The 26,014-nt window shown below is 43.0% G+C and overlaps 1 protein-coding gene across 8 annotated transcripts in view; it reads right to left on the bottom strand.

Moving 5' to 3' along the window:
* ZC3H11A (zinc finger CCCH-type containing 11A) overlaps positions 1–20,336 on the bottom strand; it is a 212,637-nt gene extending 192,301 nt beyond the window's left edge. For all 8 annotated transcript variants that reach the window (XM_075853611.1, XM_075853614.1, XM_075853604.1 and 5 more), the window contains exon 1: positions 20,248–20,336. The gene's annotated coding sequence lies outside the window, so the exon portion shown is untranslated. The remainder of the gene's footprint in view (positions 1–20,247) is intronic.
* Between the last annotated feature and the right edge of the window lie 5,678 nt (positions 20,337–26,014).

Genomic DNA, 26,014 nt, shown 5'->3' with positions numbered 1-26,014 from the left:
AGCTGGGTGTTGACCATGGCGGACATTTTGAAGTCAGCCATTTTGTATCCAACTTTAGTTTTTTCAATGGGAAGAGGGTCATGTTACACATCAAACTTATCGAGAATTTCACAAGAAAAACAATGGTGTGCTTTGTTTTAACCCCTTAAGGACGCAGCCACTTTTGGACCTTATGACACAGCCTCATTTTTTTAATCTGACATGTGTCACTTTATGTGATAACTCTGGAATGCTTTTACCTATCCAAGCGATTCTGAGACTGTTTTCTCGTGACATATTGTACTTTATGTGAGCGAAAAAATTTGGTCGATAAATTCAATATTTATTTGTGAACACCACCAAAATTTAGAGAAAATTTGCAAAAATTAGCATTTTTCTAAATTCAAATGTATCAGCTTGTAAGACATAGTTATACCGCACAAAATAGTGACTAGTTAACATCCCCCATATGTCTACTTTAGATTGGCATCGTTTTTTGAACATCCTTTTATTTTTCTAGGACGTTACAAGGCTTAGAACTTTAGCAGCAATTTCTCATATTTTCAAGAAAATTTGAAAAGGCTATTTTTTTTAGGGAACAGTTCAGATCTGAAGTAGCTTTGAGGGCCTTATATATTAGGAACCCCCACAAATCACCCCATTTTAAAAACTGCACCCCTTAAAGTATTCAAAACAGTTTTTAGAAATATCCCACATGTGGCCCTAGTGCGCTACTGGACTGAAACAAAGGCCCCAGAAGCAAAGGAGTACCTAGTGGATTTTTCGACCCTCCTTTTCTTAAATTACATTTCAGGCACCATGTCAGGTTAGAAGAGGTCTTGTGGTGCCGAAACAAATGAAACCCCCCAAAAGTGACTCCATTTGGGAAACTACACCCTTAGAGGAATTCAACAAGGGGTGTAGTGAGCAGTTTGACGCCACAGGTTTTTCATAGATGTCATTAGAATTGTGCAGTAAAAATTAAAAATTTAATTTTTTTCCACTAAGATGTAGCTTTAGGTCAAAAGGTTTCATTTTCTCATCAAATAAAGAAGAAAAAGCACCGTAACATTTGCAAAGCAACTTTTCCAGAGTACGGCAATACCCCATATGTGGTAATAAACCACTGTATGAATACACAACAGGGCTCAGAAGGGAAGGAGCGCCATTTGGCGAGTAGATTTTGCTGGATTTCTGCACCATGTCGCTTTTGCAAATCCCCTTGGGTAGCAGTACAGTGGAAACTACCCAAAAGTGACTCCATTTGGCAAACTACACCCATTGAGGAATTCATCTAAGGGTGTAGTGAGCATTTTGACCCCACAGGTGTCTCATAGATTTTATTACAAATGGGCAGTGAAAATGAAAAATGACATTATTTTCCAATAACACGAAGCATTAGTTCAAAATGTTTCATTTTCTCAATAAATAAAAGAGAAAAAGCACCATAACATTTGTAAAGCAACTTCTCCGGAGTACGGAAATACCCCACATGTGGTCATAAACTGCTATTTGGACACAGCAACGCTCTAAAGGGAAAGAGCGCCATTTAGTATTTGGAGTGGAGATTTTACAAGATTCGTTTTTTGACACCATGTTGCATTGAACTATAGTACCAGTACAGTGGTACTCCAGAAAAATTACCCCATTTTGGAAACTAGATCCCTCAAAGAATTGATCTAGGGGTGTAGTGAGCATTTTGACCTCACAAGTGTTTTGCAAAAATGAGTAAACTATAGATGTTGCAGATTAAAAATTTCCACAGATATGCCATTTCAGTGCCCAATGTGTTGTGCCCAACTTGTACCACCGTAGACACACATACCATAAATTGTTAAGTGGGTTCTACAGAATACAGAATACAGTAGTTCCCCATATGTGGTCATAAATTGACGTTTGGGTACACTGCCAAGCTCAGTTGAAGCGCAGATTTTGCTTGGTGTATTAGTGGTATTTCAGCTTATAATGTGGGGGGATATGTGAGCTGGGCGGAGTACATCAGGGTATATGTAAGCTATGCGGAGTACATCAGGGTATATGTAAGCTGTGCGGAGTACATCAGGGCATATGTAAGCTGGGCGGAGTACATCAGGGCATATGTAAGCTGGGCGGAGTACATCAGGGTATATGTAAGCTGGGCGCAGTACATCAGGGCATATGTAAGCTGGGCGGAGTACATCAGGGTATATGTAAGCTGGGCGGAGTACATCAGGTCATAATAGGATGATGTAATAATGGGGAGAATGAATAATCCATGGATTGGTGTGGTACGCTTTGAACCAAGCCTTTATGCACAGGCCGGGTTATTGGGTATTATACAAAATATCTGCGCTCCAGTGTTGCCTAATCTTTGACGTCTTCACTAGCCCTATAAGCCGCACAAGGCCCTAAAGTTTCCTCATCTCCGCTGCATCTACAGGGTCCACCTGCGGGGTCCAGCAAATGACGATGTGGATATTTAGTGAAATTCTACTGGACCTAAAAAGGAGTCTGGGCCGTCATTTAGCATCATTTTGCATCATTGCGTTTTGAGTCATAACGTGTTATTTTTCCGGTGACGGAGCTGTGTGAGGGCGCGTTTTTTGTGGAACGAGCTGTAATTTTTATTGGTTCTATTTTGGGGTACATGCGATTTTTTTATCACTATTTATTACATTTTTTGGGAGATGAGGAAACCAAAAAACAGCCATTCTAGCACGTTTTTTTGTTTGTTTGTTTTTTTTTTTTTTACAGTGTTCACCGTGCAGTATAAACAACATGTTAAATTTATTCCGCGGGGCGATACGATTACAGCGACACCAAATTTATTTCATTTTTTTACGTTTCACTACGTTCCCACAATAAAAATACTCTTTTCTAAAAAAAATCATGTTTTAGTGTCGCCATTTTCTGACAGCCATAACTTTTTTATTTTTTAGTTGATATTGCTGCGGGATGGCTTGTTTTATGCGTGACGAACTGTAGTTTCTATTGGTACCATTTTGCGTTACTTGCAACTTTTTGATCACTTTTTATTAAATTTTTTTTGAGACAATATGACCAAAAAATAAATGCTGTCATTGTTTTTTATTAAAATTTTTTACGGTATTCACTGTGCGGTAAAAATAATGTGACGATACCGGCGATACCCATTAAGTATAGTTTTTTTTTTCATATTTTCATTTTTTTTCTAATTATAAAGGAGTTGATCAGGGAAACAGGACAAGTGTTGTTTTTATTATTTAATTTATTATTTATTAACTTTTATTTATTTTTCTTTCACATTTTTTACTTTTTTTTTTTACACTGACCTGGGGACATGAAGATCTGGTCTTCTGATCCCCGGTACGATGCACTGCACTACTTATGTAGTGCAGTGCATCAGGCAGGACCTAATAGGCTTCCGTACCTTGGCAACCAGGAAGCCTAATAACTGCTTCCTGGTTGCCATAGCAACAATCGCCACCCGCGATCCATCGCGGGGGGGCCCGGGGAATACAGGAGGTAGCTCCCTCCCTCTGTAAACCACTTCAATGCGGCGGACGTCATTGACAGCCGCATTGAGGGGGTTAAATGGCTGCGATCAGTGGTAACAGCCATCGCAGCGGCATGTCAGATGTGTATAACAGCTGAGAGCCACGGAAGATAAAGCACGCACAGCTCCTGTGCTCGCTTTATCTACAGGGCGTGACTGTACACCCGAGTGCGGGAACTCACTTAGATTTTGGATGTACAGTCACGCCCGTGTGCGGGAAGGGGTTAATGTCACTTTATTCTTTCATAAGTTATTTACAAGCTTCTCTTTGTTTACAGCCATTGACATGTCGCAGAGGTTAACACGTGAGGCGCGGATAGAAATTGTGTTGATGTCTGGTGAACGCAGTACCCGGGTCATTGCAGCAGATTTCCATGCAAGACACCCTACGAGACCACCCATCTCCCATGCTACAGTTTGCAAACTGCTTGCCAAGTTTTGTGAAACTGGTTCAGTGTTGGCTTTGCCCAAATGTGGACGCATGAAAACGGTCATTAATGAAGAAACATCAGTGGCTGTCCTAGCTTCATTCAGCAAGAGCCCACAGCTTAGCACTCGCCGCATGTCACTGGAGAGTGGCATCAGTCGAACATCCCTTCGGCGGATATTAGCTACTCACAAATGGCACCCTTACAAACTCCAGCTGCTGCAGCATCTCAACGAGGATGACCCAGATCGGCGCACTGAATATAAAGAATGGGCAAAAAAAAATTGGAACAGGACCCTCAGTTTACACAGAACATTTTGTTCAGTGATGAGGCAAACTTTTATGTGAATGGTGAAGTTAACAAACAAAACCACCGCTATTGGTCTGACACTAACCCACATTGGATAGATCCCTCCAAGACTGTTGGAACACAAAAAGTGATGGTATGGTGTGGTATATGGGGTACAAAGATAGTGGGGCCATTCTTCATCAATGGGAACCTCAAGGCCACGGGATATCTGAAATTGCTACATGATGATGTGTTTCCCTCTTTATGCACTGAAGCTGGCACGTTCCCTGAGTTTTTCCAGCAAGATGGTGCCCACCACATTATGGGTGTCAGGTCCGAGCATTCCTAGATGAACAGCTTCCTGGAAAGTGGATTGGTCGTCGTGGGCCAGTTGAATGGCCCCCTAGGTCTCCCGATCAGACCCCCTTAGACTTTTATCTTTGGGGTCATCTGAAGGCAATTGTCTATGCTGTGAAGATACGAGATGTGCAGCAACTGAAACTACGGATACTGGAAGCCTGTGCTAGCATTTCTTCTGCGGTGTTGCTATCAGTGTGTGAAGAGTGGGAGAAGAGGGTTGCATTGACAATCCAACACAATGGGCAGCACTTTGAACACATTTTATAAAAGTGGTGAGAAACTTGTAAATAACTCATGAAAGAATAAAGTAACGTTAAAACCAAGCACACCATTGTTTTTCTTGTGAAATTCTCGATAAGTTTGATGAGTCACATGACCCTCTTCCCATTGGAAAAACTAAAGTTGGATACAAAATGTCCGACTTAAAAATGGCCGCCATGGTCAACACCCAGCTTGAAAAGTTTCCCCCCTCCCATATACTAATGTGTCACAAACAGGAAGTTAATATCACCAACCATTCCCATTTTATTTAGGTGTATCCATATAAATGGCCCACCCTGTATATGTAGTGCTTACACACGTAGCACAGAGAACTGTAACAAAGTTTTTTGTTTTGTTTTTTAACATAAATTCTAAGGGTATGTTCACACGGCCTATTTACGGACGTAATTCGGACGTTTTTGCCCCGAATTACGTCTGAAAATAGCGCCTCAATAGCGTTGACAAACATCTGCCCATTGAAAGCAATGGGCAGACGTTTGTCTGTTCACACGAGGTGTAATTTACGCGCCGCTGTCAAAAGACGGCGCGTAAATAGACGCCCGCGTCAAAGAAGTGACCTGTCACTTCTTTGGCCGTAATTGGAGCCGTTATTCATTGACTCCAATGAATAGCAGCGCTAATTACGGCCGTAATGGACGCGGCGTTCAAGTGCCTGCACATGCCGTAACGGCCGAAATTACGGGGATGTTTTCAGGCTGAAACATGACCGTAATTTCAGCCGTAACGGACGCCCTCGTGTGAACATACCCCAACACTGAAACACAGTTTTTGTGTTTTTTTCACATTTTTCTAACGGAAAACACTAACAAAATGTTTTTTTGTTTTATAGTACTAACGGACACGGAGGCTGACTGACATGGACGCTACGGATTGACACTGACAATGGATTGACGCTGACTGACACTTACTGACAAATGCCGGTCACATGTTGCATGGGGCAGAGAGGGGGACCTTTGTAACCGTTTTTCAAACTTTAACAGTAAAAACAATGATCGGTGGATCCGTACAAATCCACCGACCACATCGATAGCCGGCATCGGACCGCTAATCGGGGTCCGAAGCCGGTGACTCGGGAGTGTTAGCTGTCCAGGGACAGCTTCTCTGCCGGTTCTCAGCGCACGCAGCCACCGGCTGTGTACATTGGGAACGACTCAGTAACAATATGTCCTCGTGCGGGAAGTAACCTCCCGCAACAACGTATAGTTACTTACTCGTGCGGGTAGGGGTTAACGGCTCCCTGCTCTGTTTATTTATTCCGATGCAGCGCCGTAAAAAGGCTATTGCAACGGAATAATGCCCGTTAGTGGCCACCCTAAAACCACTATGGGGCGGTCATGAACGGGTTAATATACTTTACATTTTAGTCCCTTACCAATTTAAAGTGTATCGGTCTCCATAACACGCTGCAATGAGTTGTCCCTCAAAAATAATTCATCACCCATCCACACGATAATTGATAAAACGTCCAACCGCTGGCACCACCAACGTATTACCAACGTATTAGGAGAACGAGGGTCCCTTGTTTGAATGGCACAGTGAACAAGCATGGCCACTACTGCTCAAATTATTCTCTATGAGTCTTTTGGAATTAGCCAAGTACAAGGGACAACCCCTATAAATGCAGCAAATTATAGGGATGGGCATGCTCTATTAGCCCAAATCCTGTGACGTCGTCTACAGGAGAGAGAGCTCGTCACTTTCTCTGATCTCCTCATTTCTGTGAGATCCGTGAGGAGATCAGAGAAAGCTATGTAAGAAAAAAAAACAACACTATTTTTATTAACCCCTTCCCGAAAATGGGCATATAGTAACGCGCTGAGGATGAAGCGGGCACAGGAGCTGTGCTCGCTCCATCTTCATCGGGTGTCGGCTGTAATATACAGCCGACATCCCACTGCAACAACAGCGATCACTATTCTCTCCGATCGCTGTAGTTTAACCCCTTGAATGCCGCTGTAAATAGCAACAGCGGCATTTAAGTGATTGATACAGAGGGAGGGGGCTCCCTCTGCACTCCATTGCTCCCCCCCCCCCCCCCCCGCAAAAAATCGCGGGGTTCTGATGGTTGCAATGGCAACCAGGAAGCCTAGCAACGGCGCCTGGCAACGGCTTCCTGGTTGCCAGGTTCGGGAGCCTATGAGGTCCTGCCCAAGGCAGGATGTAATAGGCTCAACTGTCAGTTGTAAAGTGACAGTTACAATACACAAGTACATACAGAAGTAGTGCAGTGTATTGTACAGGGGATCAGAAGATAAGATCTTCCAGTCTCCTAGTAAGTGTAAAATAAAAAAGTGAAAAAAAAAAGTTTTCGATAAATAAATAAAAGTTTTACGTAATAAAAAAAATAAATCGCCCTGTTTCCCTGATCAAGTCCTTTATAATTAGAAAAAAAAAAAGACATACTAGATACCACCGCGTTCGTATCGGCCTGACCTAAAAAAATATATTATTTATCCCGCACGGTGAACACCGTAAAAAAAATACAATAAAAAACAATGCCAGAATTTCCTTTTTTGGTCACGTTCTTTCCAAAAAAAATGGAATAAAAAGTGATCAAAAAGTCACGCGTAGCCAAACACGGTACCAATAAAAATCGTATCCAACCGCACAATAAAGTAAACATGTTTATACTACACAGAGAACGCCGTTAAAAAATTATTAAAAAAAACAGTGAAAGAATTTGTTTTTGTCTCCTCACCTCACAAAAAATGGAATAAAAACTCATCAAATTATCGCATGTACCCCAAAATGATACTAATAAATACTACAGCTCGTCCCATGAAAATCAAGCACTCACACAGCTCGTCAATGGAAAAATAAAAAAAGTTAGGACTCTTGGAACGCAATAATGCAATATAACGGCCCAGACTAATTTATATGTGCAGCAGTTCTTCACCTAAAACCCCACGTCATCATTTGCAGCCCCCACTGGTAGACCCTGTAAATGCAGCGGAAACGATGACATTTTGAGGTCTGTGCTACATATGGGGCTAGTGAAGTAGTCAAGATTAGGCAATGCTGGAGTGCGGATATTTTGTACAATACCAGACACCCTTTAGAAGTGCGACTCCTGCACCCAATAATCCGGCCTGTGCATAAAGGATTGGTTCAAAGTGTATATCCATGGCTAGTGACAATTAATTTTATTATCCATTCTCCCCATTATTACATCATCCTATTATGACCTGTTGCACTCCGCCCAGCTTACATATACCCTGATGTACTCCGCCCAGCTTACATATACCCTGGGAGGAGTACATCAGGGTATATGTAAGCTGGGCGGAGTACATCAGGCTATATGTAAGCTGGGCGGAGTACATCAGGGTATATGTAAACTGTGGAGTACATCAGGGTATATGTAAACTGTGGAGTACATCAGGGTATATGTAAGCTGGGCGGAGTACATCAGGGTATATGTAAGCTGGGCGGAGTACATCAGGGTATATGTAAACTGGGCGGAGTACATCAGGGTATATGTAAGCTGGGCGGAGTACATCAGGGTATATGTAAGCTGGGCGGAGTACATCAGGGTATATGTAAGCTGGGCGGAGTACATCAGGGTATGTGTAAACTGGGCGGAGTACTCCTCACAGCTTACATATACCCGGATGTACTCCGCACAGCTAACATATACCCGGATGTACTCCGCACAGCTAACATATACCCTGATCTACTCCGCACAGCTAACATATACCCTGATCTACTCCGCACAGCTAACATATACCCTGATCTACTCCGCACAGCTAACATATACCCTGATCTACTCCGCACAGCTAACATATACCCTGATCTACTCCGCACAGCTAACATATACCCCCACATTATAAACTGAAACACTAAACAAAACTACCACCAAGCAAAATCTGCGCTCCAAAAGCCAAATGGCGCTCCTTCTGGGCCTGGCAGTGTGCTCAAACAGCAGTTTATGACCACATATGGGGTATTACCATACTCTGGCAAACCACTTAACAATTTATGGGGCGTATGTCTCCAGTGGTACATGCTGGGCCCAACACATTGGGCACTGAAATAGCATATCTGTGGAAAATGGCAATTTTCAATCTGCAACATCCACTGTGCACTAATTTCTGCAAAACCTTTGGGGGTCAAAATGCTCACTACACTTCTAGATGAATTCCTTGAGGGGTGTAGTTTCCTAAATGGGGTCACTTCTCGGGAGTTTTCACTGTACTGGTACCTCAGCGCAATGCAACATGGCGTCAAAAACTAATTTTGTAAAATCTCCACTCCAAAAACGAAATTGCGCTTTTTCCGTTTAGACCCTTGCCGTATGTCCAAATAGCCGTTTGGGGTATTACCCTACTCAGGAGAAATTGTGTAACACATTTTGGGGTGTCTTTTCTCCTGTATTCCTTGTGGAAATGAAAAATGATGAGCTAAATCTACAGGTTATTGGAAAAAAAAAATGTTTTCATTTTCACGGACCAATTCTAATAAAATCTATAAAACATCTGAGGGCTTAAAATGCTCACTACACCTCTAATTTAATTCTTTCAGGGGTATAGTCTCCAAATTGGGATCACACCTGGGGAATTTCTACTGTACTGGTACTTCAGGCGCTCTGCAAATGCGACATAGCCCCCAGAAACCAATTCATCTGAGCTGCAAAATCCAAATGGTGCTCCATCGCTTCTGAGCCCTGCCGTGGATCCAAACAGCAGTTTATTACCACATATGGGGTATTACCGTACTCAGGAGAAATTGCTTTACAAATGTTGAGGTGCTTTTTCTCCTTTATTCCTTATAAAAATTTGAAAATTCTGTTTTTTTTCCAAAAAATAGTCTCTTTTCATCTTCACAGACTAATTCCAATAAATTCAGCAAAAAAACCTGTGGGGTCAAAATGCTAACTATACCACTGGAAAAATGTTGGGGGGTTTCCACTGTTTAGGTCCCTCCAGGGCGTTGCAAACGTTACACGCCACCGAAAACCATTCCAGTAAAATCAGCGCTCCAAAATCCAAATGGCGCTCCTTCCCTTCTGAGCCCTGTTGAGGGTCCAAACAGCAGTTTATTACCACATATGGGGTATTTCCGTAATCGGGAGAAATTGCTTTACAAATGTTGGTGTGCTTTTTCTCCTTTATTTCTTGCAAAAATTAGAATTTTTCACGTTTTTCCAGAAAAATAAAAAGTACATTTTCATAGACTAACTCCAATAAATATAGCAAAATACCTGTGGGGTCAAAATACTAACTATACCCCTAGATAAATTCCCTGAGGGGTGTCGTTTAAAAAATGGGGGTCACTTTTGGGGGTTTCCACTGTTTGGCACCACAAGACCTCTTCAAACCGGACATGGTGCCTAAAATATATTCTGAAAAAAGGAGGCCCCAAAATCCACGAGGTGCTCCTTTGCTTCTGAGGCCTGTGTTTCAGTCCATTAGCACACGAGGGCCACATGTGGGATATTTCTAAAAACTGCAGAACCTGGGCAATAAAAATTGAGATGCATTTCTCAGGTAAAACCTTCTGTGGTACAATATTTTTTTTATTACATATGAATTTTGTACAAAAAAAAAAAATGACATTTGAAAATTTCAGCTCTACTTTCCTTCAATTCCTGTAAAACACCTAAAGGGTTGAAAAACTTTCTGAATGCTGGTTTGGATACTTTGAGGGGTGCAGTTTTCACAATGGGGTGTTTATGGGGGTTTCTAATATATAGGGCCCTCAAAACCACTTCAGAACTGAACTCGTCCCTGAATAAAATAGCTTTTTGAAATTTTCTTAAAAATAATCAGAAATTGCTGCTAAAGTTCTAAGCCTTGCAACGTCCTAGAAAAATAAAAGGATGTTCAAAAAACGAAGCAAACATAATGTAGACATATGGGAAATGTTAATTAGTAACTATTTTGTGTGGTATTACTATCTGTTTTACAAGCAGATACATTTAAAATTGGAAAAATCATAATTTCTTCAAATTTCCTCAAAATTTTCGTGTTTTTCACAAATAAGCAATGAATTTATCAACCAAATTTTTTCACTAACATAAAGTACAATATATCACGAGAAAACAATCTCAGAATCAATTGGATAGGCAAAAGCATTCCAGAGTAATTACCACATAAAGTGACATCATATTTGAAAACATGGGTCTGGTCCTCAAGGCCAAAATGAGCTTGGTTACTCAAGGGGTTAAAGCACTGGGACAAACCCAATTAACTTATTGTCAGGGGACACTACTAAAAAAAATGATGGTCTAAAGTTGACAACCTTTTTAAGCAAGACTAATTGAGAAAGTGCTAGCGTCGTTTAATTTCAATGAATAAAAAAAGTGTCGAAAAATTTATTGTTCTGTCTGGTTATAGCAACTAACTCAAAATAAAAAGTAAACTGACGGTCGACATGTATCTGCGTGTATACAGGTCAGCCGTCAGTCAATAGTGACGGGGGGGGGGGGGGTAAAATTTTACATATATAATGCATTGCAGCAAACCAGGAGACCGATTTGTGCTGTTGAGGGGGTCACACGCAGACCTAAACTTTCACCTTGAGGAAGTATTATGTCTATACTATCTTATTTACAGAAGACAGAACAACCCGTTGATTCCTAGACACCATCACACTTTATGCCACACAATCTATCATGCATTCTACATAATGATTTAAAATTCAGCATTTGATAAAACAGGGTGGGCTGCAGTATTAGGTTGGGCTCACACGACCTATTTTCAGACGTATTATGCCTCGTTTTACGTCTGAAAATAGGGCTACAATACGTCGGCAAACATCTGCCCATTCATTTGAATGGGTTTGCCGACGTATTGTGCAGACGACCTGTCATTTACGCGTCGTCGTTTGACAGCTGTCAAACGACGACGCGTAAATTGACTGCCTCGGCAAAGAAGTGCAGGGCACTTATATACATTATTTGCAGGGCACTTCTTTGCCACGTAATTTGAGCCGTTCTTCATTGAACTCAAAGAAGAGCAGCTCAAGATATACGAGCGTCACAGACGCCTCGTATATTATGAGGAGCTTTTACGGCTGAAACGATGCAGCTGTTTTCTTCTGGAAACAGGCTGTCATTTCAGCCGTAAAAGCCAGCTAGCGTGTGAACATACCCTAACAGTGTTCTGGTAGACGACCATATTCAAAGAAAACAACAAACACGACAGATTAGGCCAGACATACAAATAAAAGTATTACCATTAAAGGGAATGTGTCAGAAATGTATTTTTATTTTTTTAGTTAAACAATTATTTAAAGAGGCTCTGTCACCAGATTTTGCAACCCCTATCTCCTATTGCAGCAGATCGGCGCTGCAATGGAGATAAGAGTAACGTTTTTTTGATTTTTTTTAAACAAGCATTTTTGGCCAAGTTATGGCCATTTTTATATTTATGTAAATGAGGCTTTCTAAGGTACAACTGGGCGTGTTTAAAGTTATGTACAAGTGGGCGTGTATTGTGTATGTACAGCTGGGCGTTTTTTTTACTTTTACTAGCTGGGCGTTGTGTATAGAAGTGTATGATGCTGACGAATCAGCATCATCCACTTCTCTTCACAACGCCCAGCTTCTGGCAGTGCAGACACAGCGTGTTCTCGAGAGATCACGCTGTGACGTCACTCACAGGTCCTGCATCGTGTCGGACGAGCGAGGACACATCGGCACCAGAGGCTACAGTTGATTCTGCAGCAGCATCGGCGTTTGCAGGTAAGTCGATGTAGCTACTTACCTGCAAACGCTGATGCTGCTGCAGAATCAACTGTAGCCTCTGGTGCCGATGTGGCCGACACGATGCAGGACCTGGGGCAGGAAGTGAGTGACGTCACAGCGTGATCTCTCGAGAACACGCTGTGTGTCTGCACTGCCAGAAGCTGTGTGGTAACGAAGAGAAGTGGATGATACTTCTCGTCAGAACGCCCAGCTAGTAAAAGAAGTAAAAATGCCCCGATGTACGCACATAATACACGCCCAGTTGTACTTTAGAAAGCCTCATTTACATAAATATAAAAATGGTCATAACTTGGCCAAAAATGCTCGTTTTTAAAAAACAAAAACGTTACTCTTATCTACATTGCAGCGCCGATCTGCTGCAATAGGAGATAGGGGTTGCAAAATCTGGTGACAGAGCCTCTTTAAGTGATTTGTTTTAATTTTTTTTTATTTTTTCACAAGTCAGGAAATATTATAAATTAGATTCTAATTTATAACATTTCCATGTGCTGGCCACTAGAGGGAGCAGTTCCCAAAATTGCAGCATGGTCAATGTGGTAAAGCAACCTCATTGCTTTATGCTGCAAATTTGGGGTAGACACACTCTCTCTAGTGTCCTCACACAATCCCCCCTCCCTTATTCTGGCTAGTGCCAGGAGAAGGAGGGGTTTGAATTTTCAAACCTCCTACACCGTGTGCCGCCATTTTCTGAGCGACTGCACAGTGTAGGAGGATTAGATACAGTGCTCAGCAGACTGTATTATGTTCGTGTTATACTCGCATCACATACACAAACATAACTTACTTGCTCCTGCTGCCGCCTCCGCTCCTATTACTTGCGCATTCGCTTCGTGGAACATATGGCCAGAAGCCGCGGCCGGAAGTCGTCATCTTACTGTCCGACAGCGGCTTCCGGTCCACATGAAAATGGCGCCGAATTACGCACTGCAAAACGTGCTTTGTTTTGGTCTGTGTGGGAGCGGCGCATGCGCCGTTCCCACACAGACGGCGTACGCTTCAGAGAATGGAACGGCTCCTGTTTGCATTCTCTATAGGGTTGTATGTGCCGTATTCCATCTCTGTATGTGTGGTTAATCGACACATACAGAGATGAAAAAAAACCGGCAGCCCCCATAGAGAAGTAAAAGGTAGAACATGAGAACACAAATAAATAACATTTATGTTAATATCATATTAAAAGCAATATGATAAATTTCATGACACCTTCCCTTTAACCCCTTCCCAAAATTTGTATGGATATGTCACGGAAAGCTAGTGCTACCCGCATTTTGCCATATCCATACGACAAATGGTGGACACCGGCTCAGAAGCGGAGTCGGAGCCACCATCACCGGATGTCAGCGGTATCTTACAGCTGACATCCGTCTGTAATGGCAGGGAACTAAATTAGCTTCGATCCCCGCCATTAACCCCTTACATGTAGCGCTCAAACGCGATCGCTGCATTTAAGCTGTTTGCAGCTCATCGGAACTCCAGCAATGAAATTACTAATACTGGCCTCCCGGTCTGCCTAGCATGGGAAACTGGCGGCGGGGCCTGGAAGGCGTCCGTAGCAGACGGCAAGATGGCACCGGCTTAGGAGCTGAACCAGCGTCATCACCGGTGGATGTCAGCTGTATATTACAGCTGACATCCACCTGTAACGGCAGGAACCGGAGCTAGCTCCTATCCCTGCCATTAACCCCTTCGATGCAGCGATCGCTGCATCTTAGAGGTTGCTAGCAGATCGCCAGCCCTGCCATCAGGACTGCCGATGCTGCTATGGCAACAGGAGACCTAACAATGGCCTTCTGCTCTGCCATTACGGAAGCCAATTAGGCCCCGCCGGGATGTGAAGCCTAATCGGCTTGATGTCAGTGAATGACTGGGAGATCGAATATATTGCACTACCTAGGTAGTGGACCTAGGTCCTGACAGTTGGACCTAGTGGGACTTGGAAAGAAAGTGTAAAAAAAAAAAAAGTTTTGAAACATATAATAAAGGTTTCAAGTAATAAAATAAAACACAATCGCCCTGTTCTCTTAGGCCCAATGCACACGACCTTATTTATTCCCTTCCGCAAAATACTAGCCATAAATACGGGTCCGTTGTCATACGTATTCCACCCGTATTTACGGACCCGTGAAAAAAGGGAGGCTGGAAATGATGTCACAATCATGTCCAAACCCCTTAAAAGGGTCACATGATCACACAGACGCCATTTTCTCTGCTTCTCTATTAAAAAATATATATACAATGAAGTCGCCTAGCAACGCTCCCGTATTTACAGGTGCTCACAAGTAGCCACCCGTAATTACGGGAGCCCCATAGACTTGCCATAATTACAGCCGGAAATAGGACATGTTCTATATTTGCCACATATGCCACTGAAATGGCATACCTATGGAAAAATTTAAATGTTAAGGCCTCATGCACACGACCGTATTTTTGTCCACTCATAAATACTGGCGTAAATACGGGTCCTTGGTCACACGTATTCGACCCGTATTGCACCAGTATTTACGTGTGGACAAAAATACGGTCGTGTGCATGAGGCCTTAACATTTACATTTTTCCATAGATATGCCATTTCAGTGGCATATGTGGCAAATATAGAACATGTCCTATTTCAGGCTGTAATTATGGGCATGTTTTTGGCTGCAAAATTGCACTGCACTAATCGGCAGCCCTTCTCTCTATCAGTGCAGGATAGAGAGAAGGGGCAGCCCTTTCCGTAATAAAAGTAAAAGAAATTCATACTTACCCGGCCGTTGCCTTGGTGACGAGTCCCTCTCTTGACATCCAGTCTGACCTCCCTGGATGACGCGGCAGTCCATGTGACCGCTGCAGCCAGCGATTGGCTTGTGATAGGCTGCAGCAGTCACATAGGCTGTAACGTCATCCCAGGAGGCCGGACTGGAGGAAGAAGCGGGGAGTTCTGGGTAAGTATGAACGTCTTCTTTTTTTTTTTTTTACAGCTTTATCTATATTGTGATCGGTAGCCACTGTCCAGGGTGCTGAAACAGTTACTGACGATCGTTTAACTCTTTCAGCACCCTGGACAGTGACTATTTACTGACGTCGCCTAGCAACGCTCCCGTAATTACGGGTGCACACACGTAGTCACCCGTAATTACGGGAGCCCCATAGACTTCTATGGCCTGCCCGTGCCGTAATTACGGCCTGAAATAGGACATGTTCTATCTTTTTCAACGGCACGGGCACCTTCCCGTAAGCATACGGGGAGGTACCCGTGGCCAATAGAAGGCTATGGGCCCGTAACTAAGGCCGTAATTACGGCAGTTTTTACGGTCGTGTGCATGGGGCCTTACTTTGCACCATCCGCAGCGCAATAATTTATGGAAAAGACCTGTGGGGTGAAAATGCACACTACACCCCTTAATAAATGCCAAAATGGGGTCACTTCTCAGGGGTTTCTTTTAATATTTCACATCTGAGCTCTGCAATAGTGAACCAATACTTTGTAAATCGCCAAATCAGGCCTCAATTTTACATGGTACTCTTTCACTGGTCGAATATCCAGGCAAAAGATTAGGGCCACACGTAGGGAGATTCTAAAACCGGAAAACACAGCATCATAATTAGGGTATGTTCACACACAAACTCAAAAATGTCTGAAAATACGGAGCTGTTCAAGGGAAAACAGCTCCTGATTTTCAGACGTTTTTTGGGCAACTCGTGTTTTTCGCTGCGTTTTCGGAGCTGTTTTCAATGGAGTCTATGAAAAACGGCTCCAAAAACGTCCCAAGAAGTGACATGCACTTCTTTTTCCCGGCCGTTTTTTACGCAAACGTTTTTCAAAACGGCCGCGCGAAAAAACGGCCCGTCGGAACAGAACGCCGTTTTTTCCCATTGCAATCAATCGGCTGATGAAAAACGGCCGAAAATAGGCAGTGTGAACATACCCTTAGAGAGCTGTCTTGTTATGGTGGCACAAGCTGGGCACCACATAATGGCATATCTATGAAAAAAAAATCCCATTTTCACTCTGCAACATCGAGTACACACTAATTTCTGCAAAACACCTGCGGGGTTAACATGCTCACTACACCCCTAGGTGAATACCTTGAGGGGTGTAGATTCCAAAATGTGGTCACTTCTGGGGGGTTTCCACTGCTTTGGTCCCACGCGACAAAGCCCTCAGAAACCAATCCAGTAAAATCTGTACTCCGAAAGCCAAATGGCACTTCTTCTCTTCTGAGCCCCACTGTGTGCCCAAAAAGCAGTTTATTACCACATATGGGGTATTGTTGTACTCAGGAGTAATTGCTTTACACATTTTGCTTTTTCTCCTTTAGTCGTTGTGGAAATGAAAAAATGAATAGCTAAATCTACATTTTCTTTGAAAAAAAATGTAGATTTTAATTTTTACAGCCTAATTCCAATAATTTCTGCAAAAAACCTGTGCGGTCAAAATGCTCACTATGACTCTAGCTAATTTCCTCAATGGGTGTAGTTTACAAAATGGGGTCACTTGTGGGGGGTTTCCACTGCTTTGTCGCCTCAGGGGCTTTGCCAATGCGACATGGCCTCCGCAAACCATTCCTGCTAAATTTGAGCACCAAAAGCCAAATGGCGCTCTTTCCCTTCTGAGCCCTGCCTTGTGTCCAAACAGCTGTTTATGACCACATGTGGGATACGGTTTTGCTCAGGAGAAATTGCTTTACAAGTTTTGCAGTGCTGTATTTCCTTTAGTCCTTGTGGAAATGAAAAAAAATTAGCTAAACCTACATTTTCATTGAAAAAAACGTAGATTTTAATATTTACGGCCTAGTTTCAATAATTTCTACAATAAACCTGTGGGGTCAAAATGCTCACTATACCGCTAGATAATTTCCTTGAGGTGTGTAGTTTGTCAAATGGGGTCACTTTTGGGGGGTTTCCACTATTTTGGCACCGCAAGAGCCCTTCAAACCTGAAATTGTGCCTAAAATATATTCTAATAAAAAGAAGGCCCCAAAATCCTCTAGGTGCTCCTTTGCTTCGGAGGCCGGCGCTTCAGTCTATTAGCACACTAGGGCCACATGTGGGATATTTCTAAGCTGTAGAACCTGAGCAATAAATATTGAGTTGCGTTTCTCTGGTAAAACTTTGTGTAAGGCCCCATGCACACGAACGTAAAAACGCCCGTAATTACGGGCCCATAGACTTCTATTGGCCACGGGTACCTCCCCGTATGCTTACGGGAAGGTGCCAGGGCCCTTAACAAATATAGAACATGTCCTAGCTTAGGTAGTAATTACGGCACGGGCAGGCCCATAGAAGTCTATGGGGTTCTCGTAATTACGGGTTACTACGTGTGTGCACCCGTAATTACGGGAACAATGCTAGGCGACGTAAGTAAATAGTCACTGTCTAGGGTGCTGAAAGAGTTAAACGATCGGCCATAACTCAGCACCCTGGACAGAAACTACTGATCACAATATAGATCAACTTGGGGAAAAAAAAAAAAAAAAAAAAAAAAAAAGACGTTCATACTTACCCAGAACTCCCTGCTTCTTCCTCCAGTCCGGCCTCCCAGAATGACGTTTCAGCCCATGTGACCGCTGCAGCCAATCACAGGCTGCAGCGGTCACATGGACTGCCGTGTCATCCAGGGAGGTCGGGCTGGATTGTCAAGAGAGGGACGCGTCACCAAGGCAACGGCCGGGTAAGTATGAATTTCTTTAACTTTTATTACGGAAAGGGCTGCCCCTTCTCTCTATCCTGCACTGATAGAGAGAAGGGTTGCAGATTAGTGCAGTGCAATTTTGCAGCGAAAAAGCGAAAATATGCCAGTAAATACGGGTGGAATACTGGTGACACCGGACCCGTATTTACGGGCACGGGTCCGTAAATACTGGTGCAAAACGGGTCAAATATGTGTGACCAAGGACCCGTATTTACGGCAGTATTTACGGGAGGGAAAAAATAAGTTCGTGTGCATGAGGCCTTACAAAAAAAACAAAAAACGGGTAGATTTGTAAATTTCACATCTATTTTGCGTTAATTCCTGTGAAACATCTAAAGGGTTAAGAAACTTTCTAAATGCTGTTTTGAATACTTTGAGGGGTGCAATTTTTAAAATGGGGTGACTTATTGGGGGTTTCTAATATATAAGGCCCCAAAGCCACTTCACAACTGAACCAGCCCCTGTAAAAATAGCCTTTTGAAATTTTCTGACGCGGAAACCGCGTGGGAAAACGAGCCAAAAAACATCCGAAAATGACTCCCATTGATTTGAATGGGAGGTAGGAGTTTTTTTCCCGCAAGCGGAAAAACCGGCTCGCGGGAAAAAGAAGGGACATGCCCCATCTTCGGACGTTTACGCCTCTGACCTCCCATTGCCATCAATAGGAGGCAGAGAAAGCATAATTTTGCGGCGTTTTATGCCCACGGCGCTCAATGGCCGCGGGTTCAAAAACGCAGCGAAAATCGGCGTGCAGGCAGAGCAAAATCTGCCTCAAAATTCCATACAGAGTTCAGGCAGATTTTCTGCCTGCAAAAAACTGTGTGAACCTAGCCTAAGTCTTGTAACGTCCTAGAAAAATAAAAGGATGTTCAAAAAAACGATGAAAACATAAAGTAGACATATGGGGGATGTTAATTAGCGACTACTTTGTGTGGTATTACTATCTGTCTTACCAGCATTTAAATAGAGAAAAATTCTAATTTTTGCAATTTTTCGCAAAATTTTGGTGTTTTTCACAATTAAATATTGAACGTATCGAGCAAATTTTGCCAGTAACAAAGTCCAATGTAGAGAAAAAGCACTATGCACACCAAAGTGGAAATTATTTTGCAGATAAATAATTTATTATATTTATAGCCAATGACAGTGTAGTGCACTGCACTGTCATTGGCTATAAATATAATAAATTAATTATCTGCAAAATAATTTCCACTTTGGTGTGCATAGTGCTTTTTCTCTATTGGATCGGGTTGGGACCCTACTTATGCACCCACGCCTTAACCTAGTGCTATCCGAACCTTGCTATAAAGTACAATATGTCACGAGAAAATCTCAGAATCGCTAGGATAGGTGAAAGCATTCCGGAGTTATTACCACATAAAGTGAAACATGTCAGATTTGATAAATGAGGCTCTTTCAGGAAGGTCAAAAGTGGCCAAAGAGGGAAGGGGTTAAGGTCTTGTTCACACAGTGCAGATGTGCATGTATTTTTCAAGCCAAAAAACAGAAACAGAAGAAATGTATAAAGGAAGGCCTTAAAAGGTCTGCTCTCCTAGATCCAATTCTGGTTTTGGCTTAGAAAATGCTTGCAGAATATGCGAAGTGTGAACAAGGTCCAAAACTGCATAACGTCAACATCATCTTTTGGCAGCAGTATTGCGTGACAAAGAATTGCAACGATGGCACGGCATGCCGCTATAACGTCCCATTGTTTAGAACATACTGCGTTCTATAGTAGTAGCTTCAATCTCAACATCTTTAGCCATACACAAGAGGTAAGAAAAGAAAACTTTAGGCAAATGCTCTTTTAAAAAATCCGCTTTTCTCGCTACCATCAAGTCACACAATAAGCCACCAATACCGACACATTTTAAGGCGATTTCCTACATACATGAACAATCTCGGCCTGCAGTGCGGCGTCCAGTAGGCAGCGCGTAACGTGCTCTATGGATTGACCACGTTCGTATTACACTATTAATAACACTTGTCACAGACCCGGGTCCTTCTCACAATGTTTTACCTCTCTCCTGTCCGTCACCGATGCCACCTGCTTCGCAAGGCGGAAATCCTGAGCACTGCAAATGGTACAGTCTAAAACACAGAGTTCCTGCTGAGAGGTCACGTGAACTGGAAGGGGCGGGTACTGTTTGGAATACTGAGCTGTGCGCATGGTAGATTCTAGTGTACGGCCCCTTCGAGGTTCTGACGTCACGCGGCCACATGTCTCTCTGCGCTCACGTGACCACTTTCATACTTCTTCCAGAGCGCTACAGAGTAGGTGGGCGGCAGGGAAGACGCTGTAAACGGCTGGTTTGTGTTGGAGAAGGGGTCTGTGGGGGTGAGGACTGCTAGCCTGTGTTGAGGAAGAGCGGTACTGCCAAGTGGGACTAAAAAGCTACAAAAAAAATGTTAATTCATAACATGAGCGGTGTCCCAAAAATAGTTTTTAATTTATTTTTGCGTTAGTTATGGGCCTCTTTTCTAATTATTTTAACACAGCCTGTTTTGGCCTTATAGACCAGGCCAATTGTCTCAAATCCAACATGTCACTTTATGTGGTAATAACTTTGAAATTCTTTTGTTTTTTCAAGAGATTCTGAGGTTTCCTCATAACATATTGTACTTTGTTAGAGGTAAACCATACCTCGCAACTTTTGAATTTGTAAAAGAGGGACATGTTTAAGCCACGCCCCTAACCACGCCCAATATCCCGCATAAACATCAAATCATGGCCAGATCCTCCTGCAAATAACAAGAGCACATTCTCTCTGCGGATCTCTAGAGTGTCTGGATATCACAGATATTATGGATCCGTTTATGTCGTCTTTGTAGTACTTTTCCTATCTTGGGTATAACATTTGCTCATCACGGTGGCAGCAGCTGCAGGACAAACCAAAAGGCTGAGAACAATGAGTGTCAAGAGGGAGACCCTGTGGTGGATGACTTTTCAATTGACAGGTAGCAGAGTTACATGATGGTGATTTTATTTCCAGTTGTGTAACTCTGCTACTGGTCAACGGAAAAATCATCCACCAGAGGGAAAAATGTTTCCCCATGGCGGAGTACCACAAAGAAACACCTGGGAATCAGACATGATGGGGAAACCTTTCTCCCTGGGGTGGATGACTTTTCAGCTGACAGGTAGCAGAGATACATGAAGGGGAATTATTTTTCATTGACGTCTAGTTTCTATTGTAGCGCAGGGAAGGAGACAAGTTGCAGGAGGTGAGAAGTTTTTTTTATTCTTCAAATTACTAACTTTACTTTTTTTGTTTTTGCAGGTTCCGCTGGACTGTTTGGACTACATCGTAGATTCATTGGACTTCTGCGATCTAGGTTTTTTTTAAAAAAATAAAATGGTCAAAGAGGGTTGTGTGGGGGAGTTCTTATTTCAATAAAAAAATATTTTCTTATGTCTTTTTTTTTAATACTTTAATATCGCCTTGGTAATGGCAGTTGTCTGATTGACAGCGTCCATTACTAAGGTGGGGCTTAGTGTGAGCCGGTAAAAAGGCTGCAACTAAACTCCCGTTGTTACCCCGGTACCCACCGCCACCCGGGCTGCTGAGAAGATCCGGGTATGATCCAGTGCCTGACCATCTGCAGTGATGGGTGGGCACTGGGGCGGCAGCGGCCCCCCTTGAAAATAGCGCCACTCACGGCCCCTCTTTGTAAATAGCTCCACACACAGCCCCCCTGTAGATAGCGCCACACACGGCCCCCCTTGTAAATAGCACCACACATAGCCCTCTTGTAGGTAGCACCACACACAGCGCCCTTGTAAATAGCGCCACGTACAGCCCCCCCTTGTAAATAGCGCCAAGCCTAGCCACCCCCTGTAAATAGCGCCACGCACAGCCCCTCTTGTAAATAGCACCACGCACGTCCCTCTATTGTACATTAGACATGCCCATAAGGGCTATGATGTTCAGAAATAGATGGTACCCAATAATTATAATACTAAAATACAACCACCAATATACATTGAACACGCCCATAAAAGATAACACAAAAATGAAAGAAATAATAATAAAAACCGACAAAAAGTTATACAGGTCCCTCAATTTATTCTTTTCCAAATCGTCCCTCGAGCCATGTTGGTAACTCGATCACACATTCGTCAAGGCCGAAAAAAGTATCATATTAGATTAGTGTCCGAATCTGAGTATAGACATAAATAAGAACATTAAGCACTTTATTAACAAATTATTTAAAATACCAAACATTGAAAAAATAACAAAAATATTTGGTTAAAATAAAAAGGCAGAGACATCAAAGGAACGCTGCAAAGCTTACTTTTTCATTCAAGCCCAGAGGGGTCATAGTGCCCAAGGTCGTAATCCATCTACATTCCTTTTGGGCTAACAGGGTCCTCGCATCTCCCCCTCTGACACCACAGTGCACCCTATCAATTCCCCTAACCTTGAAGCTTTTGGGATCTCCCCCATGACACAACTTAAAGTGTTTGGGGATAGTTTTTACCAATGTTAAATCCTCGATTTCCTTTGCAGCCACTATATCCCTGACGTGTTCTCGAACTCGAATTTTCAGTTGACTAGTTGTTAATCCCACATAAATTTTAGAGCAACCACATGTGGCGTAATAAATCACAAAGGTGGTAGTACATGATATATTTTGTAAGATCTTAAAAGTACATCCACCGTTTGCCGATTCACGCATGCGCGGACGGGCGATGACGCCCGGTGGCGGTATTCTCGCGTCCTTACCGAAATCACGCGCATGCGCCGTGTGACCAGCATCGGATTGGCTTAGAACACACCACCTGACTACCAATGTCCGTCATTTAAACTGGGTCTTGACAAGGAAATGGTACCCCTTGATAAAACTACTTGCGAAACACGCATCGGGGCGCTATCTCACCCTCTGGGTCACGCAACAATGTCACTTAGCATGGGTAAGTGTACCACTAAGGTCTTGTTGGGCTTTACACAAACTGATCGTACTTGTCAGTTCAGTTTCTCCTAAACTCCTATAGTGAGTTCCTTCACCTTTCTTTTTCCTGACTTGTACCTACTTGAGCGGATACATTTTCAATCTGTATACTTAAACTAGGATATTTGTCATGCTTTACGTACTCTCTGTATATAACATTGTTAATATGCATGTAAAACGCTGATCCAGATATAGGCTTGTTTTTTAGATTCTCTCATTGTATTTATATTAAAGAAGTCTTCTACTTTTGCTAAAATTTGATAGTAATGGACTCCAATACAGATAACGTAGTAGACATTACCTGCAGTCCTATGGAACACCACAGATAGCACACAGTGATAACTCTGAGTACAGATAATGTTGTAGATGAGAAGTATACCCACAGATACATATAGACACACACACACACACACACGCATATATATAAGGGCAGCAGAGTATATAAGGGACAGCAGGGTATATAAGGGGCAGCAGAGTATATAAGGGGCAGCAGGGTATACAGGGGGCAGCACAGATATGTTCGTTTTATGTGTTCTACTTTAATATTGAACACACACTTTTACAAAGGGACAAACACACACACACACACACACTGTAACATACACATACAAACACAGAGACACATACTGTATATACAAAGAGACACATAGATACTCACCATCTCTCCTTGCTGACAGGATCACAGGCTTCTTGCAGGACAGGCTGTGGGCGGAGCTTCCTCCTCTTCTCTTGTTCCTCGGCTCCTATTTACTACGTGTGCGTAACTAAGAGCAGAGTAGAGGAAGAACAGTGGCACCCCCTACATGCTGGCCTGCCCAGCGGAACATTTGTCAGACCGCCCGGGACGGCGGTGAGAAACCGGACTGTCCCGCCAGATCCGGGACGGTTGGGAGCTATAGGTAAACCTTGGCAAATACATTCAGTGTTTAGTTGTGAAAAACAAAATTCTGAGAAAATGTGCAAATTTGTGTTTTTCTAAATGTAAATGTATCTGCTTGTAAGACAGATGGTAATACCCCACAAAATAGCTATTAGTTAAAGGGGTTAACCATTACTGAACAACTGATGACCTATCCACCGGATAGGACATCGGTGCGGGTCTGACACCCGGACCCCGCACCGTTAGGGCTTATGCAGATGAACGTGATATACGCGCAACGCGCGTGATTTTCACGCGCCTCGCACGGACCTATGTTAGTCTGGGGCTGTGCAGACTGTCCGTGAGTTTCACGCAGCGTGAGTCCGCTGCGTAAAACTCACGACGTCCGTTATGTGTGCGTTGTTCGCGCATCACGCACCCATTGAAGTCAATGGGTGCGTGAAAATCACGCGCAGCACACGGAAGCACTTCCGTGTGACGCGCGTGATTCGCGCAACAGCAGTAAAAAGTATGAATGAAAACTGAAAAGCACTACTTTTCTGTTTACAAACACAGAGTGTCATAATGATGGCGGCTGCGCGAAAATCACGCAGCCACGCATCATGCGTGGCTGACACACGGAGCTGTTAAGTGCCTTTTGTGCGCGCAAAACGCACCCGCTTGTGTAAATCCGGCCTTAAGCCACTCCAACTATCTTCGGGCACCGGATTTTATGGCCCATTATGCGATGTATGAAGCCGGAAGCAGTTGGTTCCGCACAGAGGATATCGGCCGTGCTGCCCAACTGCAGCTCTGCTCCCATTCACTTGAATAGGAGCAAAGCTGCAGTACGGCGGCTCGCCGCTATTCAGTGGCCAGAGCCAACTGCTATCGGCATGTACGTCCAGTGCTCGGAGGCAGCCGCTTAATGGTGCAGGGACGGGTGTCGGAACCCCGCAGATCATGTACTGATGACCTATCCGGTGGATAGGTCATCAACTGTCCAGTAGTGGACAACCCCTTTAACATTTCCCATATGTCTATGTTTGCATCATTTTTTCAACATCCTTTTGTTTTTCTAGGATGTTACAAGGCTTATAACTTTAGAAGCAATGCCTCACATTTTCAAGAAAATGTCCAAAACCTATTTTTTTAGGGACCAGTTCAGTTCTTAGGTGGTTTTGAGGGGTCTATATGTCAGAAAGCCCCTACAAATCACCCCATTTTAAAAACTTCACCCGTCAAAGTATTCAAAACAGCATTTTGATGGTTTCCTAACCCTTCAGGCATTTCGCAGGAATTAAAGGAATGTGGAGGTAAAATTGACACACTTTTATTTTTATTTTTTTCCTAAATATCCCACAGGTGGCACTAGTGTGATAATGGATTGAAACACTGGCCTCAGGAGCAAAGGGGCACCTTGTGGATTATGGGGCCTCCTTTTTTATTAGAATATATTTTAGGCACTATATATATTTCTTATAGTTATTTTTATCTTAATTTTATTTTAATGACACTATTTGTATTATGGTCTGACCCACACTTTATGGTTTCATATCGTGTTGGATAATAGACAAATTTTTGGTGAAGATAGGGAAACCCGATATCACATGATTTAACCACTCCCCTATTGAACTAAGACCTATACCATTTGACCCAGCCGTGACAGTTGATATAATAGTAGTTATGCAATGAACTGGTGAGCCCCACCATATACCTGATGAAGAACTAAGTGCTAGGTTGAAACGCGTTGCATTCTCTATTCACATATTTATGTTATTTTAAAGAATACATTTTTATTCCGTAACTGTGGAGCTGCTCTTTTGCCTCTACGGCAATTTGATCCAACACAGGAGTCCCTGGAAAAAGAGTGAACCTTCTTCGAATTTTGTTTTGGATTTTTACTTTATTCTGCGGGTTGAGACGATTACGGCGATACCAAATGTATATAGTTTGGGGGGGTTTTTACACCGTT

The sequence above is a fragment of the Rhinoderma darwinii genome, chromosome 2 (genome assembly GCF_050947455.1).
Source record: "Rhinoderma darwinii isolate aRhiDar2 chromosome 2, aRhiDar2.hap1, whole genome shotgun sequence".
In the NCBI taxonomy this organism is placed as follows: Eukaryota; Metazoa; Chordata; class Amphibia; order Anura; family Rhinodermatidae; genus Rhinoderma; species Rhinoderma darwinii.
Note: the sequence above shows the minus strand (reverse complement) of the source record. Positions and strands in the feature narration are given on the sequence as shown.